This window comes from Hemiscyllium ocellatum, chromosome 28, assembly GCF_020745735.1.
Source record: "Hemiscyllium ocellatum isolate sHemOce1 chromosome 28, sHemOce1.pat.X.cur, whole genome shotgun sequence".
NCBI lineage: Eukaryota > Metazoa > Chordata > Chondrichthyes > Orectolobiformes > Hemiscylliidae > Hemiscyllium > Hemiscyllium ocellatum.
In genome coordinates this window covers 4,588,966-4,602,841 of record NC_083428.1, presented here as the reverse complement: position 1 = coordinate 4,602,841, position 13,876 = coordinate 4,588,966, and positions in this window count along the sequence as shown.

Here is a 13,876-nt window from a genome sequence, read left to right as displayed (position 1 = left end):
AAGGCTTCAAGTCAGAAAGAGATAAACAGCAACAGCAGTAGCAGCAAACATGTCATTAGGTATTAACTGTAACGTGTGGCAGTCCCATTTAAATTCTTGTTGTGTTATCCTGAATGCAAAGAAAACCTAGACCAAGCTCCCTAAGCCCTCCAAAGAGGAATGTAGAAGCTTGTTGAGGGTGGGTATTGGAGAGAATGATCATAGACAATCCAGATCACTCACATCCTTAAGCATCAGTTACCTGTGATCATGTGCCCCCCACCCCCGCTGCTCCAGAAGTACATAATAACACAGCTGAACAGGTTGGTTAGAAAATACCACAAACAGAGACAGCAGCCTGGATGGATTGTATTAACAATCTTGTAAAAACACAGCGGATGCTGGAGGAACTCAGCAGATCTGGCCAGCAGCTGTGGAGAGAGAATCAGAGTTATCTGGTATGACACTTCATCAGAACTAGAAGCAGACAGGAAAAGATGACAGGGGTGGAGGGGAAAAGGAATGAGCAGATAGGTGGAGACAGAGGTCAGATGGCAGTGGGTGTGGAGAGGTGGTTGCTCCTTGTGAGAGAGTTTCAGACCAGAGGATATCATCATCTCACAATAAGGGGTGTTTGCCCAGATAGGACGGGGATGAGGGGAAATCTGAAACAAAACCAGAAATTGATGGAGAAACTCAGTATGTCTGTGGAAAGAAAACAATTCTGGAGTCACTGGAGCTGAAGTATTAACTCCATTCTCTCTCTTTAAAGATGCTGCCAGACCTGCTAAGTTTCTCCAGCAATTTCTGTTTTTGTTTCAGACTTCCAGCATCTGCAGTTCTTTATTTTATTTAAGAGGAGGAATTTCTCCTCTCAGAATCTGGCTGAATTACTTACTGCAGAGAGCGGTCACTAAGTATATTGAAGACTGGGATGGACAGATGTTTAATGGACAAGACTGCGGAGTGGACTCGATGGGTCGATTGGCCTTACTTCCACTCCTATATCTTATGGAATCTAGAATTCTGGGAAAAGAGCAGGTAACTGGAGTTGAGAATGATCAAATCAACCATTGAATGGCAGAGCAGACTCAATGGGCTGAAAGGCCTCCTTCTGCTCCCACGTCTTATGGCCTTAAGGTGTGGTAGAGTGCACAGTATTGCTGTGATACCTTCTTCCTACTGGAGATCATTAAATGTTCCCTGGTCTGTACTGGGTGACCTGTTACATTCTAGAGTGATTTGATCATCCATTTCTGTGTCGATTGTCTGTTTCTCTCTTGGATTGTGAATTTCCCCAGGAATGTCGTTAGAGACTAAGAGCAGGGATCTTCCACATTGAGTCTATCTCAAGCCTTGGGAAATTCTTCAGCCTTCCAAGTCTTGTCAGGAACAAAGTTGTGGTAGTGAAGGTTAAGGTTGTGGATTGAATCATAGAATCCCGACGGTGTGGAAACAGGCCCTTTGGCCCAACAAGACCACACCTACCCTCCGAAGAGTAACCCACAAAGACCCATTCCCCTTACCCAATTCCCCATATTTACCCCTAACTAATGCACTGAACCTACACATCCCTGAACACCAGGGGCAATTTAGCATGGCCAATTCACCCTACCCTACACATCTTTGGACTGTGGGAGGAAACCTATGCAGACATGGAGCGAATGTGCAAACTCCACACAGACAGCCGCCCCAGACTGGAATCGAACATGGGTCCCTGGCACTGTGAGGCAGCAATGCTAACCGATGAGAAAAGTTGGTGAGACCGTGGTGGTGGAGCAGGCGTTTGAGTTACTCAATTTGCTGAACTTCCTGAGAGTTGTGACACAAACAGCAAATGGTTTGGATGTAAGCAGCCAGGGTGTGGGGGACTGGAGGTGAGGCTAGCAATGAATCACTGGGTTCTCCTGTTCAGTTGGACATTGACAAGTTGGTCCCTGCTGGTGTGTTGTGTCGTCCCCGGCTGCAGTGTACTCACAGAAAATATGCCGAAATCAAACTGAACAAAAACCCCTCACAATCTTTGAGCAGCCTGGGTCTGTAGGGGAGGTGAAATCTTGTCAGATCTGTCGACATTTGAGAACCACCCTAGTCTAATTACTGTTCAGGTCATGTTGAGGGAGAAGGAGGGAATTAATGGACTGAAACAATGGCAAAATTTGTTGGAAAAGCTCAGCAGGTCTGGCAGCATCTGTGCAGAGAAATCAGAGTTAACATTTCAGGGTTTGGTGACCCACTCTGAGGAAGGGTCACCAGACCCTGAACGTTAACTCTGATTTCCCTTCACAGACGCTGCCAGACCTGCTGAGCTTTTCAGACAACTTCTGCTTTTGTTTCTGATTTACAGTATCCAAGGTCTTTTCATCTTTTTAATTAGATTAGATTAGATTAGACTTACAGTGTGGAAACAGGCCCTTCGGCCCAACAAGTCCACACCGACCCGCTGAAGCGCAACCCACCCATACCCCTACATATACACCTTACCTAACACTACGGGCAATTTAGCATGGCCAATTCACCTGACTCGCACATCTTTGGACTGTGGGAGGAAACCGGAGCACCCGGAGGAAACCCACGCAGACACGGGGAGAACGTGCAAACTCCACACAGTCAGTCGCCTGAGTCGGGAAATGTACCCGGGTCTACAGGCGCTGTGAGGCAGCAGTGCTAACCACTGTGCCGCCCACAAATTAATAGACTGAGTTCATTCAGTTCAATCCTCCACATTGTTACAATGACATTTACAGTTATGTTGGCAGGAATTTTCTGTTTGAAGTAAAATGGCAGGAGTGGTTGGGGTTAGCAGATCTAAACACATCCATTTTATAAGTGGGAGTAGACTGCCTGAATATGACTAACAGGTTTAAAATAACTTTCACAATGTAATTAAACTCAGTCCTCACTCAAACAAACCTCTATCCTTATGCTCTGATGAAGAGTCATCTCGACTCAGAAAGTTAGCTTGCTCTCTCTCCGTGGATGCTGCCTGAGCCGCTGGGGTCTCCAGCGTTTGTTGTTTGCAGTACAGATTCCAGTATCTACAGTGACCTGCTCCTACTCTGTCCCTCTGATGCAGTCACCAGGTTCTCATGAGGAAGGCACGTGGGCATTGCTGCACACGGAGAAGACAATATTTGCTCATGTTGTAGTTGAGGTAATGTCAGTCATTGACCCGGTCGAGAGGATGGAGAAAGGAAGGCACCTTGCCCCCAGATCTCCATCAATGGTTGTATGAATTCCAGCAGAGACCTGTTGGACTGAATGGCCAGCTTCTGTGCTGTACACGTTTTGTAACTGCTACATTACAAATGCAAGAGTTTTTCTCTTCTGTATTCTATTATCTGACAACTTATTGCAACACCCCAGGTCTCCAACCTATAGAAGGGACCTCCATCAGTCAGAGCCTGTTGTTCCTTCCTGGCAATCCTGATAACTGATTGGAATGTGCATTTATTCCTGTGAACATCTCTTTTCCAGTTGTAATTCTTTTTGTTTTCTTTTCTTACTGCAATCAGTGCTTCCTTCAATCCTCAAACCTGTTGACTCGAGTCTCTGTCTGTTCTGTGACAGGCCAGATGTGAGGTCACAGACCTATTCTTCTTTAGACCAGACAACTCTTTCTGTCTCCTTCACAAAATAAAAATCACGCAGCACTGTTCCATTAGACATCCAGCAGATTGTCTCATGAGGTGTAAAAACAATTTACCGGCAACTCTTAATGCAAAACCTGAAATTAATTGCATTTCCATGGCGCCTTTTATAACCCCAGGACCCACCAAAATTCTTTGTAGCCAATAAGTATTGGGAAAAAGAGTCTGTTTTAACACACAGCATGAGGCTGCAGATTGCACTGACTGCATTAGTGCTTGTGAGAAAAACTATCCGTTCGCGATTTAAGGATATGGGGTAGTCCATATCCGACTGAGATGATGAGAAAAGTCTTCACTGAGAGAGTGGGGAGCCTGTGGAATTCTCTACCACAGAAAGCAGTTGAGGCCAAACCATTGAATATTTTTGTGAAGGAATTACATATAGTTCTTAGGGCTAAAGGGATCAAAGAGTATGGAGAGAAAGTGGGAACAGGGGAGTGAGTTGGATGATCAGCCATGATCATATTGAATGGTGGAGCAGGCTCAAAGGGCCGAATGGCCTACTCCTGCTCCTATTTTTTATGTTTCTGTGATCAGATTGTCTTAGTGAATAAAGGGAAAGGCTTCAGAGGAGCAGGGGGAGTGAGTGTGATGACTGAGCTAATAGAGACATGTTTCCATGTTGTAACTCAGAGATACTTCGATAAAATCGATTTGTGTGGCGAGAAGCCCAGCCCAGCAGGGAGAATGTAGACACAGAGCCTGCTGCAAAGATGTTGCTGGATCTCAGAAACTGCAACTAGGAGGGAAGATTGAATGGACTGAGATTGTATTCCCTGGAACAGAGGAGGCTGAGGGAAGACTTGACTGAGGTAGACAAGGTTGTGAGGGACCAGGATAAAGTGGATGGGAAGGATATGGAGAGGGTGGTATGCTTGTCTTCATTGATCAGCCCTTTGAGTAGAGGAGTTGGGAAGTCGTGTTGATGTTGTACAGAACATTGGTGAGGCCTCTTCTGTATTACTGTGTCCAGTTCTAATCACCCAGTTATAGGAAGGATATTATTGTGGTTTCAACTTCCAATGGTCTCCATTTATGGGTGGCACGGTGGCACAGTGGTTAGCACCGCTGCCTCACAGCGCCAGAGACCCGAGTTCAATTCCCGCCTCAGGTAACTGACTGTGTGGAGTTTGCACGTTCTCTCCGTGTCTGCGTGGGTTTCCTCCGGGTGCTCCGGTTTCCTCCCACAGTCCAAAGATGTGCAGATCAGGTGAATTGGCCATGCTAAATTGCCCGTAGTGTTAGGTGAAGGGGTAAGTGTAGGGGGATGGGTTGCTGTTCGGAGGGTCGGTGTGGACTTGTTGGGCTGAAGGGCCTGTTTCCACACTGTAAGTAATCTAATCATAACCTTTATGAAACATCTCATTGAACCTGCCACACTGAAAGCATTGCTTCAGGCTAGACTGGAATATTGTGAGCAAGACCGGGCACACGAGGAGACATATTAAGGGGAGAAGCTCGCAGGACTCTGGGGAAAGAGTAGAGGCATGACACAGACTGGATAGCTCTTTCAAAAGGTTGGCATTGGCATGCTGGGCTGAATGGCCTCATTCTGTACTTTTTAGAATGTAGATCTTTATGCAGGGAGTCTAGTCACATTTCAATACACTGGAAGGTCAAATATTTTGGAAAGCAAGCACAGTTTTCTTCATATTGAAGATTCCTTCTCTATTCATTTTTTTCAGGTTAAATGACTTATTTTTAATGTATATATGTGGAATAAACTTCAAAGGAAATAATTCTTCAGTGACTTGCTTCCCGAATTGGAGTTGGACCCTGATTATCTGTTTCAACAGTGGACAGGATTGAATAAACCTGACACACGAAGTTGATTAAAGCCACTCCGGGGAGACTTGTGTTTCCCTGAATCACAGTGGAAGTGCCTCTGTTTTCTTCATTACACTCGACATGAACAAACCCTTTTGTCTGCTCTTTGGCCCAGAGATTGCAGTTCTGTTGAAAATACTTGCACCTTCATATAGCGGTTTGAGAAAGAATGCAGCCGTGTTGTTTTGTCTGGGTTCTGCGGTTGGTGCAATGAGGGCTGGATTTACAAGTGGCCATTTGCTTCTCCTGAGGAAATAAAATAAATCCCCTTTTATGTCTTTGCAATTGAAGAGAGTTTAATAAGTGAAAGTGGTTGTTGTTGCATCAAATAAGTCGGAGAGCTGTGACAAGAAAAAGACAATCTCAAGGTTTAGGATGAGTTGCCCAATGTTTTGCTCTGCTCCACTCTGTGTAAGTGACAACTTACTGTCAACCTCCTTTACACATCAGTTAGAGTTAGAGCAGGTAATAGGAACTTGTTAAGAAGATTCGTGTTCCTGCAATTGCCACCAGACCTCTCCAGCTCATTAAGTGAATTGTTGAAACTGTGACATCTCATGCCTAAAACTAGTACACTGTGGTTAGAGGAATTTAAAATTTAGGATTTAAATTGTGGAAATTTCCCTGGCGTTTCTTTCTCCCATAACGTTAACTTCCATTCCCACTCCCTTTCTGAACTAGATTGAATCAAATTTGTCAGATTTCCTTCCCCATTGTTCCTCCGTTTCTTTCTTAATCCCTCAGCTTCTCATCAGAGAATTAGTCTGGAGGTAGAGAGATCAACTGTAATTAATTTCAAACCCAATTACTTTTTCTTATTTGGTTATGGTGTGAATATCATCAGAAAGGCCAGCATTATTGCCTATGTCTTATTCAGGGAAGGTGGTGGCACTGGGCAATGGCACTGGGCTAGTAATTCAGGATCCTAAACTGTTATGGGGTCATGAGTTCAAATCCTGCCACAGCAAATGATTAAAGTTATCCAGAATGAAGAGGTGACCATACAGCCATTGTCAAAACCACAACCTGGTTCGCTAATGTCTGTTAAGGAATGAAATCTGCTATCCTTATCTGGTCTTGCCTACATGTAACTCTTGACTGCCCTGTGGGAAATAAGGGAAAGGCAGTAAATAATTGCCCTTGAACTGAGTGGCTTGCCATTTCAGAGGGTACTTAAGACTCACCCACATTGCTGTGGCTCTGCAGTCACATGTAGGCCAGACCAGATAAGGATGGCTGATTTCCTTCCCTAAAGGACATTAATGAGCCAAATGGGTTTTTTAGACAATGATTGATGCTAATTATCTTGGTTACAACCACTGAGACTACCTTTGCATTCCAGATTTATTAATTGAATTTAAATTCCAACCAGTTGCCACGATGGGATTTGAACCACATCAGAGGATTAGCCTGGGTCCCTGGGTGAGTGCTGCACTGCTGCCTCAATGTACCAGGGACCTGGGTTCGAATCCAGCCTTGGGCGACTGTCTGTGTGAAGTTTGCTCATTAGCCCTGTATCTGCATGGGTTTCCTCCGGGTGCTCCAGTTTCCTCCCCCAGTCCAAAGATGTGCAGGTTAGGGTGGATTGGCCAAGGGAAATTGCTCATAGTGTCCAGGGATATGCAGGCTGAGTGGCTTAGCCATAGGAAATTCAGGGTTACAGGGAAAGGGTGGGTGTGGGTGGAATGCTCTTTAGGGGGTTGGTGAGGACTCAACAGGCTGAATGGCCTGTTTCCACACTGTAGGATTCTGTGATTACTAGTCCAGTTACATTACCGCTGTCCAAGAGAGTTTAAATTAGGTCCAGAATATTACTGGCAGCATTCACTGAGGTTATGGCTTGCCCATTGTCTGTGTCACTGCGTTACCAGTTCACACTTTCAGGGAAAGCACAAGGCAGAACTTAACCCCAACAATACAGAGCCATCAGGAATACTCCACCCAGAAGGGTCTGCTCTAGAGACCTTTAGCTATGCTACAATTCCTGTTAGTCCCTCCACTCACTTGATGCTGTTGGCTGTTGCTATCTAAGATAATGGTTCTGAAAGAGTTAATGTTGAAGTTACATTAGCTCCACTCAATCTAACAATATCACTCAGACCTTGGATGGAGAAACAGTTAATTTTACATAAGGTCCTGATAGAGACAGATGTGATATTCCTGACTCCTGACAATTGTCACAATGCCTAACTAGTTAATGTTAATTATACTCATTGCTTTCGTACAATAGACTTTACCTTGTTATATAGACTTGTGCCTCTCTCCTAGGTAATTATTATTACTCTCTCCTAGTTAATCCCTCACTAGGACAATTAGAAAGGCGTGTAGACCTCATGAAGAATGGATGACTGGTGTAGCAATGGTAATTACCTAGAGACCAATTAGAGAGTGAGTTGTGTTCAGTAGATTCTCTTTGGCACTTCATACAAGAAACATTCTTCATGTGGGAACGTAGGAACAGGAGTAGGCCATTCAGCCCCACTGAATCTGCCCTGCTATTCAAGGTGATAATGATGATCAAACACTTCAATGTCTTTGTCTCAGCCTGTAAACCTGTGCATCAAATCTACCAATTTCCACAATTAATATACGCTAAGACTGAGCCTCCCCAACCTTCTGCAGTAGGTTCACAACCGCTGAGTAAAAATAAATCCTCATCTCAAACCTAAATGACATTTAAATTATGCAAAGTTGTGTCTATCTCTTTGTGGGTATATGGAACATTCCTTATCCCTGTCCTATTCCAGCCCCCAACCCTCAACTCTTTCTCTGGTATATCAATGATATCACCATTGCTGCTTCCCTCTGGAAACATTTATCAGTTTTGCTTCCAATTTCCAGCCCACCCTCACTTTCACCTGGAGGTGCCGGTGTTGCACTGGGTCGGACAAAGTCAGAAGTCACAAGACACCAGATTATAGTCCAAAATCACAAACTTTTGGACTGCTGCCCCTTCATCAGGTGCACTCCTTATTGTTCAAATCTTCCAGCTTTGTAAATATTGTACGTACCCTTTCCAGTTTAATAACATCCTTCCTATAGTCGGGAGATCAGAATTGTACACAGCATTCCCAAAGTGGCTACAGCTGCAACATGATGTCCTAACTCCTGTACTCAGTGCTCTGACCAATGAAGGCAAGGGTGTCTAGTGCCTTCTTTACCACCCTGTCTATATACAACACCATTTTCAAGGAGTTAGGAACCTGCACCCCTAGGTCCCTCAATTTTACTCATTTGGAATAAACAGCAGTTATTTTTAAATAGGAGAAAGTGAGGACTGCAGATGCTGGAGATCAGAGCTGAAAATGTGTTGCTGGAAAAGCGCAGCAGGTCAGGCAGCACCTAAAGAGCAGGAGAATTGACGTTTCGGGCATGAGCCCTTCTTCAGGAAGGGCTCATGCCCGAAACGTCGATTCTCCTGCTCTTTGGATACTGTCTGACCTGCTGCTCTTTTCCAGCAACACATTTTCAGCAGTTATTTTTAAGTACACAAGCCTAGTCAGTATTTTCTGTTAATTTGATTCCAACAAAGTCAGAAGTCACATGACACCAAATTATAGACCGACAGGTTTATTTGAAATCACAAGTTTTCAGAGACTCGATCCTTCGTCAGATGATTTCAAATAAACCTGTTGGACTATAACTTGGTGTCGTGTGACTCCTATTTTTCTCAGGATAGTGCTACAGGAGAATGAACACCCCTCTGCAATGTGCAGATAGGCGAAAGTAAGGACTGCAGATGCTGGAGATTAGAGTCGAGAGTGTGGTGCTGGAAAAGCACAGCAGGTCAGGCAGCATCTGAGGAGGAGGGGACTCAATGTTTCAGGCAAAACCCCTTCCTCAGGAAGGCAGACAGGTATTGGTTTATTCAGCTTATTCCATTGGCCGGTCCAGCCTGAGGGACGGTATTCCCTCTGTAGCAGCACGAAGCTCCGTCTGCTAAAGATTCAGCTGAGGTTGCCTCAAAGAAGATCGATGTCAGGGAAGACTGATTGACACCGTGGAAGGTTTAGTTTTGTTTACATTGCCTTGCACTTGCCCACTTACAGAAACCTTCCCAGAAATCAAACCATACTTTGCATTCGTGCTTGCAGCCTGTGGATAGTAACTGAGTTGGATCAAATGGGGAACTCCCAGCGTTTAGCTTGGTTCATAAACAGTGTCAGGACCACCTCCCCTTTGAACAGACATATCAGGAACTGACTTGAGACAAAGCTGACAATCGGGGATAGTGGGCTTTCCCACCTACTGCAGCCGCCTGTTGATGAGGTTCCTGTTGTTTTCACAGCTTCACATTTCATGGAATATTTCCACTATTTAGTCACAGAGCCAATGCTAACAGGAGGACATTCAGTCCATCGAGTCCATATTACATGTCCCACACTAGCCTTCTCCCAACCTGCTTCACACCACCCTATTAACATACTCTCCCCTCTCCTCACTCACTTATGAATGAATCCCTGTGGAAATTCCCTCAGCTCCTCTTTATGTAGGTTCCACATTCTGACTGAGCCTCTAGGGTTAAAGGAGTCACTATTGGATGTGTTGGGCATTAACTCTCAGTCTCCTGGTTACTGGTGAGCAGACAGACCCCAATGGGCAGTTACCCAGCAGCCAGAACCGTCGACAGATTGCCCACCACTGAACCTGAATCAGAGGCTTTGAGGGACTACGACTCCTGGGTAACTATAAAACTGACACCTTAACCAGCCACCCTGAAATCCTTCCTACACTCCTCTCACCCCACAATGGACACAGGTCCCTACCCCCATTACCCTGAGACCACTCCCCTCACAGACACCCAAATCCCCACGGACACCTGAGCACCCATTGTGCAGGGATGTAGATTGCATTACTTGCCTGTATTCTGTGAAAACTGAATCATCTGGATTAGACTGATTAAAGGAATTGATAGGGTCAATAGAGAGAATTCCTCTGGTGAGGGAATTCCAGGATTTGCTTTTTATTCACACACAGGATGCATGTGTCATTCTCTAGACCTAGAATTTATTGCCTGTCCCTCGTTGCCCCTTGAGAAGGCGGGGGTGAGTTGCCTTCCTGAACCACTGTAGTCCACCTGCAGTGGGTAGACCCACAATGCCATTAGGGCAGGAATTCCAGAACTTTGACCCAGTGACAGTGAAGAAACGGCAATATATTTCCAAGTCAGGATGGTGAGTGGCTTGGAGGGGAACTTGCACGGGGTGGTGTTCCCAGCAGGGGGATGGGAACCTCTGATGTAGTTCAGTGCACAAGAAGATATGAGTAGGGAGGATACGGACAGGATCTTACAGTCACAGGAGTGTGCTGGCAAATGGATTGCAAATGTTGTGCCCTTGTTCAAGAAGGGCATTAGAGATGACCCAGATAATTATAGACTCATGAGCCTTACATCTGTTGTAGGAAAAGCTTTGGAAAGGATTATAAAAGATAGGATTTATAATCATCTAGCAAGCAACAATTTGATTTGAGATAGTCAACATGGTTTCGTCAAGGGCAGGTCGTGTCTCACAAACCTCATTGTGTTTTTTGAGAAGGTGACCAAGCATGTAGATGAGGGTAGGGCAGTTGATGTGGTATACATGGACTTCAGTAAAGCATTTGATAAGGTTCCACGTGGCAGGCTTTTGAAGAAAATTCAGAGGCATAGGATTGAGGGTGATTTAGCAGTTTGAATTAGAAACTGGCCTTGTGTAAAAAGGCAGCGAGTGGTGGTTCTTGGAAAATATTCAGCCTGGAGTCCGGTTACTAATGATGTGTCACAAGGCTCTGTTTTGGAACCACTGCTGTTTGTCATTTTTATAAATGATTTGACACAGGCATAGATAGATGAGTTAGTAAGTTTGCAGATGACACTAACGTCGATGGAGTGGTGGACAGTGTGGAAGAATGTTGCAGGTCGCAGGGCGACTTGGATAAACTGCAGAATTGGGCTGACAATTGAGTACTCAGTGATGATAATGTCATTGAATGTTATGGGGCAGTGGTCAGATTGTCTCTTATTGGAAATGGTGATGGTCTGCATTTATGTGGCATGAATGTTACTTGCCACTTGTTAGCCCAAGCCTGCATATTGTCCAGATCTTGTTACATTTGAACATGGACTGCCTTTGTATCTGAGGAGTCAAGAATGGCGCTGAACATTGTGTAATCATCGGTGAACATCCTCCCTTCTGACCTTATGATGGAGGGAAGGTCATTGATGAAACAACTGAAGATGATTGGGCCTAAGACACGACCCTGAGGGACTCCCACAGAGATGTCCTGGAGCTGAGATGACTGACCTCCAACAACCGTGACCATCTCCCTGTGTGTCAGGTATGACTCCAGCCAGCAGAGAGTTTGCCCCCTGACAAGCACTTCTCCAGACTCAGGGCTGTGGAAATCTGGAGTTCATTCCCCACAAAGAGCTGTTGAGAATATAGGTCAACTTAACATTGATAGTTTACTGTTAAACAAGTGTGCCATAAGCCTCAAAATCCAGGAGTGTGGATGAAGTTGAAATACAGATCAGCTGTAATCTAATTAATTAGTGGAGCAGTTAAACGACCTGACTGGCCTCCCCTGTTCCAATGGGTGGTGTCCTGGGGAGGTGATAGAGATCTTCCTCACTGTCATTGCCTCTTTAGGAAAGGCTGACTCCACCCCATTCCCCGAGGTGGGTGGGAACCAAGAACATTCCTTGCCCAGCGTCATGGACCCCGGATTAGATGTCCCACCTTCTAAGAGGCAGCAGCCAATCAGCATCCAGCAGCTCCAATGATTGGCACTTGTGGGTGCTGCTGTTTGGACACCATTACCATTGGATTGCCATAGCACAGGAGAACAATGGTGGGAAGAGAGGAGCTCACTACAGCACGAAGGGTGGGGAGGGTGGGTGTTTATTGGAGGAGGGGGCTCAGCAGCAAGGGGAAGGGCAGCACTTGCTAATCATCCAACCCCCACCCAACATATCCTTCCCAATCTTTTAATCAGGCACCAAATGCCCTTTAGAAACAGGGCAGGAGGGAGGCCCCTTTAGGAGAAGTGATGGCCTAGTGGTATTGTCATTGGATCGTTAACCCAGAGACTAGGAGAAAGTGAGGACTGCAGATGCTGGAGAGAGAGTAGTGCTGGAAGAGCACAGCCGGTCAGGCAGCATCCGAGGAGCAAGAGAGTTGACATTTCGGGCATAAGCCCTTCATGTTGACTCTCCTGCTCTTCGGATGCTGCCTGACCTGCTGTGCTTTTCCAGCGCCATACTTTTTGATCCTGTTAATCCAGAGACCCAGGTAACGTCCTGGGGACCTGGGTTCAAATCCCGCCATGACAGATGGCAGAATTTAAATTCAATAAAAATCTGGAATGTAGAGTTTGATGATGACTGTGAATCCATTGCCAATCGGTGAAGCAAAACCCACCTGGTTCACTAATGTCCTTTAGGGAAAGAAGCTGCAATCCCTATTCCATCTGGCCCACATTGTGACTCCAGGCAATGTGGTTGACTCTTAACTGCCCTCTGGGCAATTAGGGATGGACAATAAATACTGGAGGAGAAAGTGAGGTCTGCAGATGCTGGAGATCAGAGCTGAAAATGTGTTGCTGGAAAAGCGCAGCAGGTCAGGCAGCATCCAAAGAACAGGAGATTCGACGTTTCGGGCCTGAAGAAGGGCTTATGCCCGAAATGTCGAATCTCCTGTTCCTTGGATGCTGCCTGACCTGCTGTGCTTTTCCAGCAACACATTTTCAACAATAAACACTGGCCTTACCAGCAATGCCCTCCTTTCATGAGTGAATAAAAGAAATTCACAGGGTGAATGCCAGTAACAGCAGAATGAAGCCCCTGGGGTTGTTTAAAGTCCCCCAGCAGTGAGGTAGTAGGGTAGAAGGTCCATGCACAGGCCATAGCATGATTGATGGGATGGTGGTAGGGTGGGGAATGCCACCCTCTGTCCATTACGTGTGCCCTCAGCACTAAATTCACCCTGATACCCATCCCCAGCTGTTAACATCATCCAGCACAAAACACATGTGGAACAGCACACGGTCAGTTTCCTGAAGAAGAGCTTGTTCTCAAAATGTCAGCTCTCCTGCTCTTCGGACACTGCCTGACCAGCTGCGCCTTTCCAGCCTCACACTCTTCGGCTCTGATCTCCAGCATCTGCAGTGCTCACTTTCTTCCAGTACTTTGTCAGTCTGACACCAAAATAATTATGCAAGAATTTGTTAAAAAAAAAACACCTGGGATGTGAAATCTTAAAATTTCTGCAGAAGGTCAGGGAAATATGAATCAAGTCAGCAGGTTTCTCATTGCAAGCCTTTTCCAGCTGAAATCAGATTGGGCTGCAGTGCACCCAGCCCTGGGTTCATTAAGATTCTTGCACAGCTGCCAAGCTCCACAGGGGCCTCTGGCTAACTCGGAATGAGGTTATTTGGCAAGA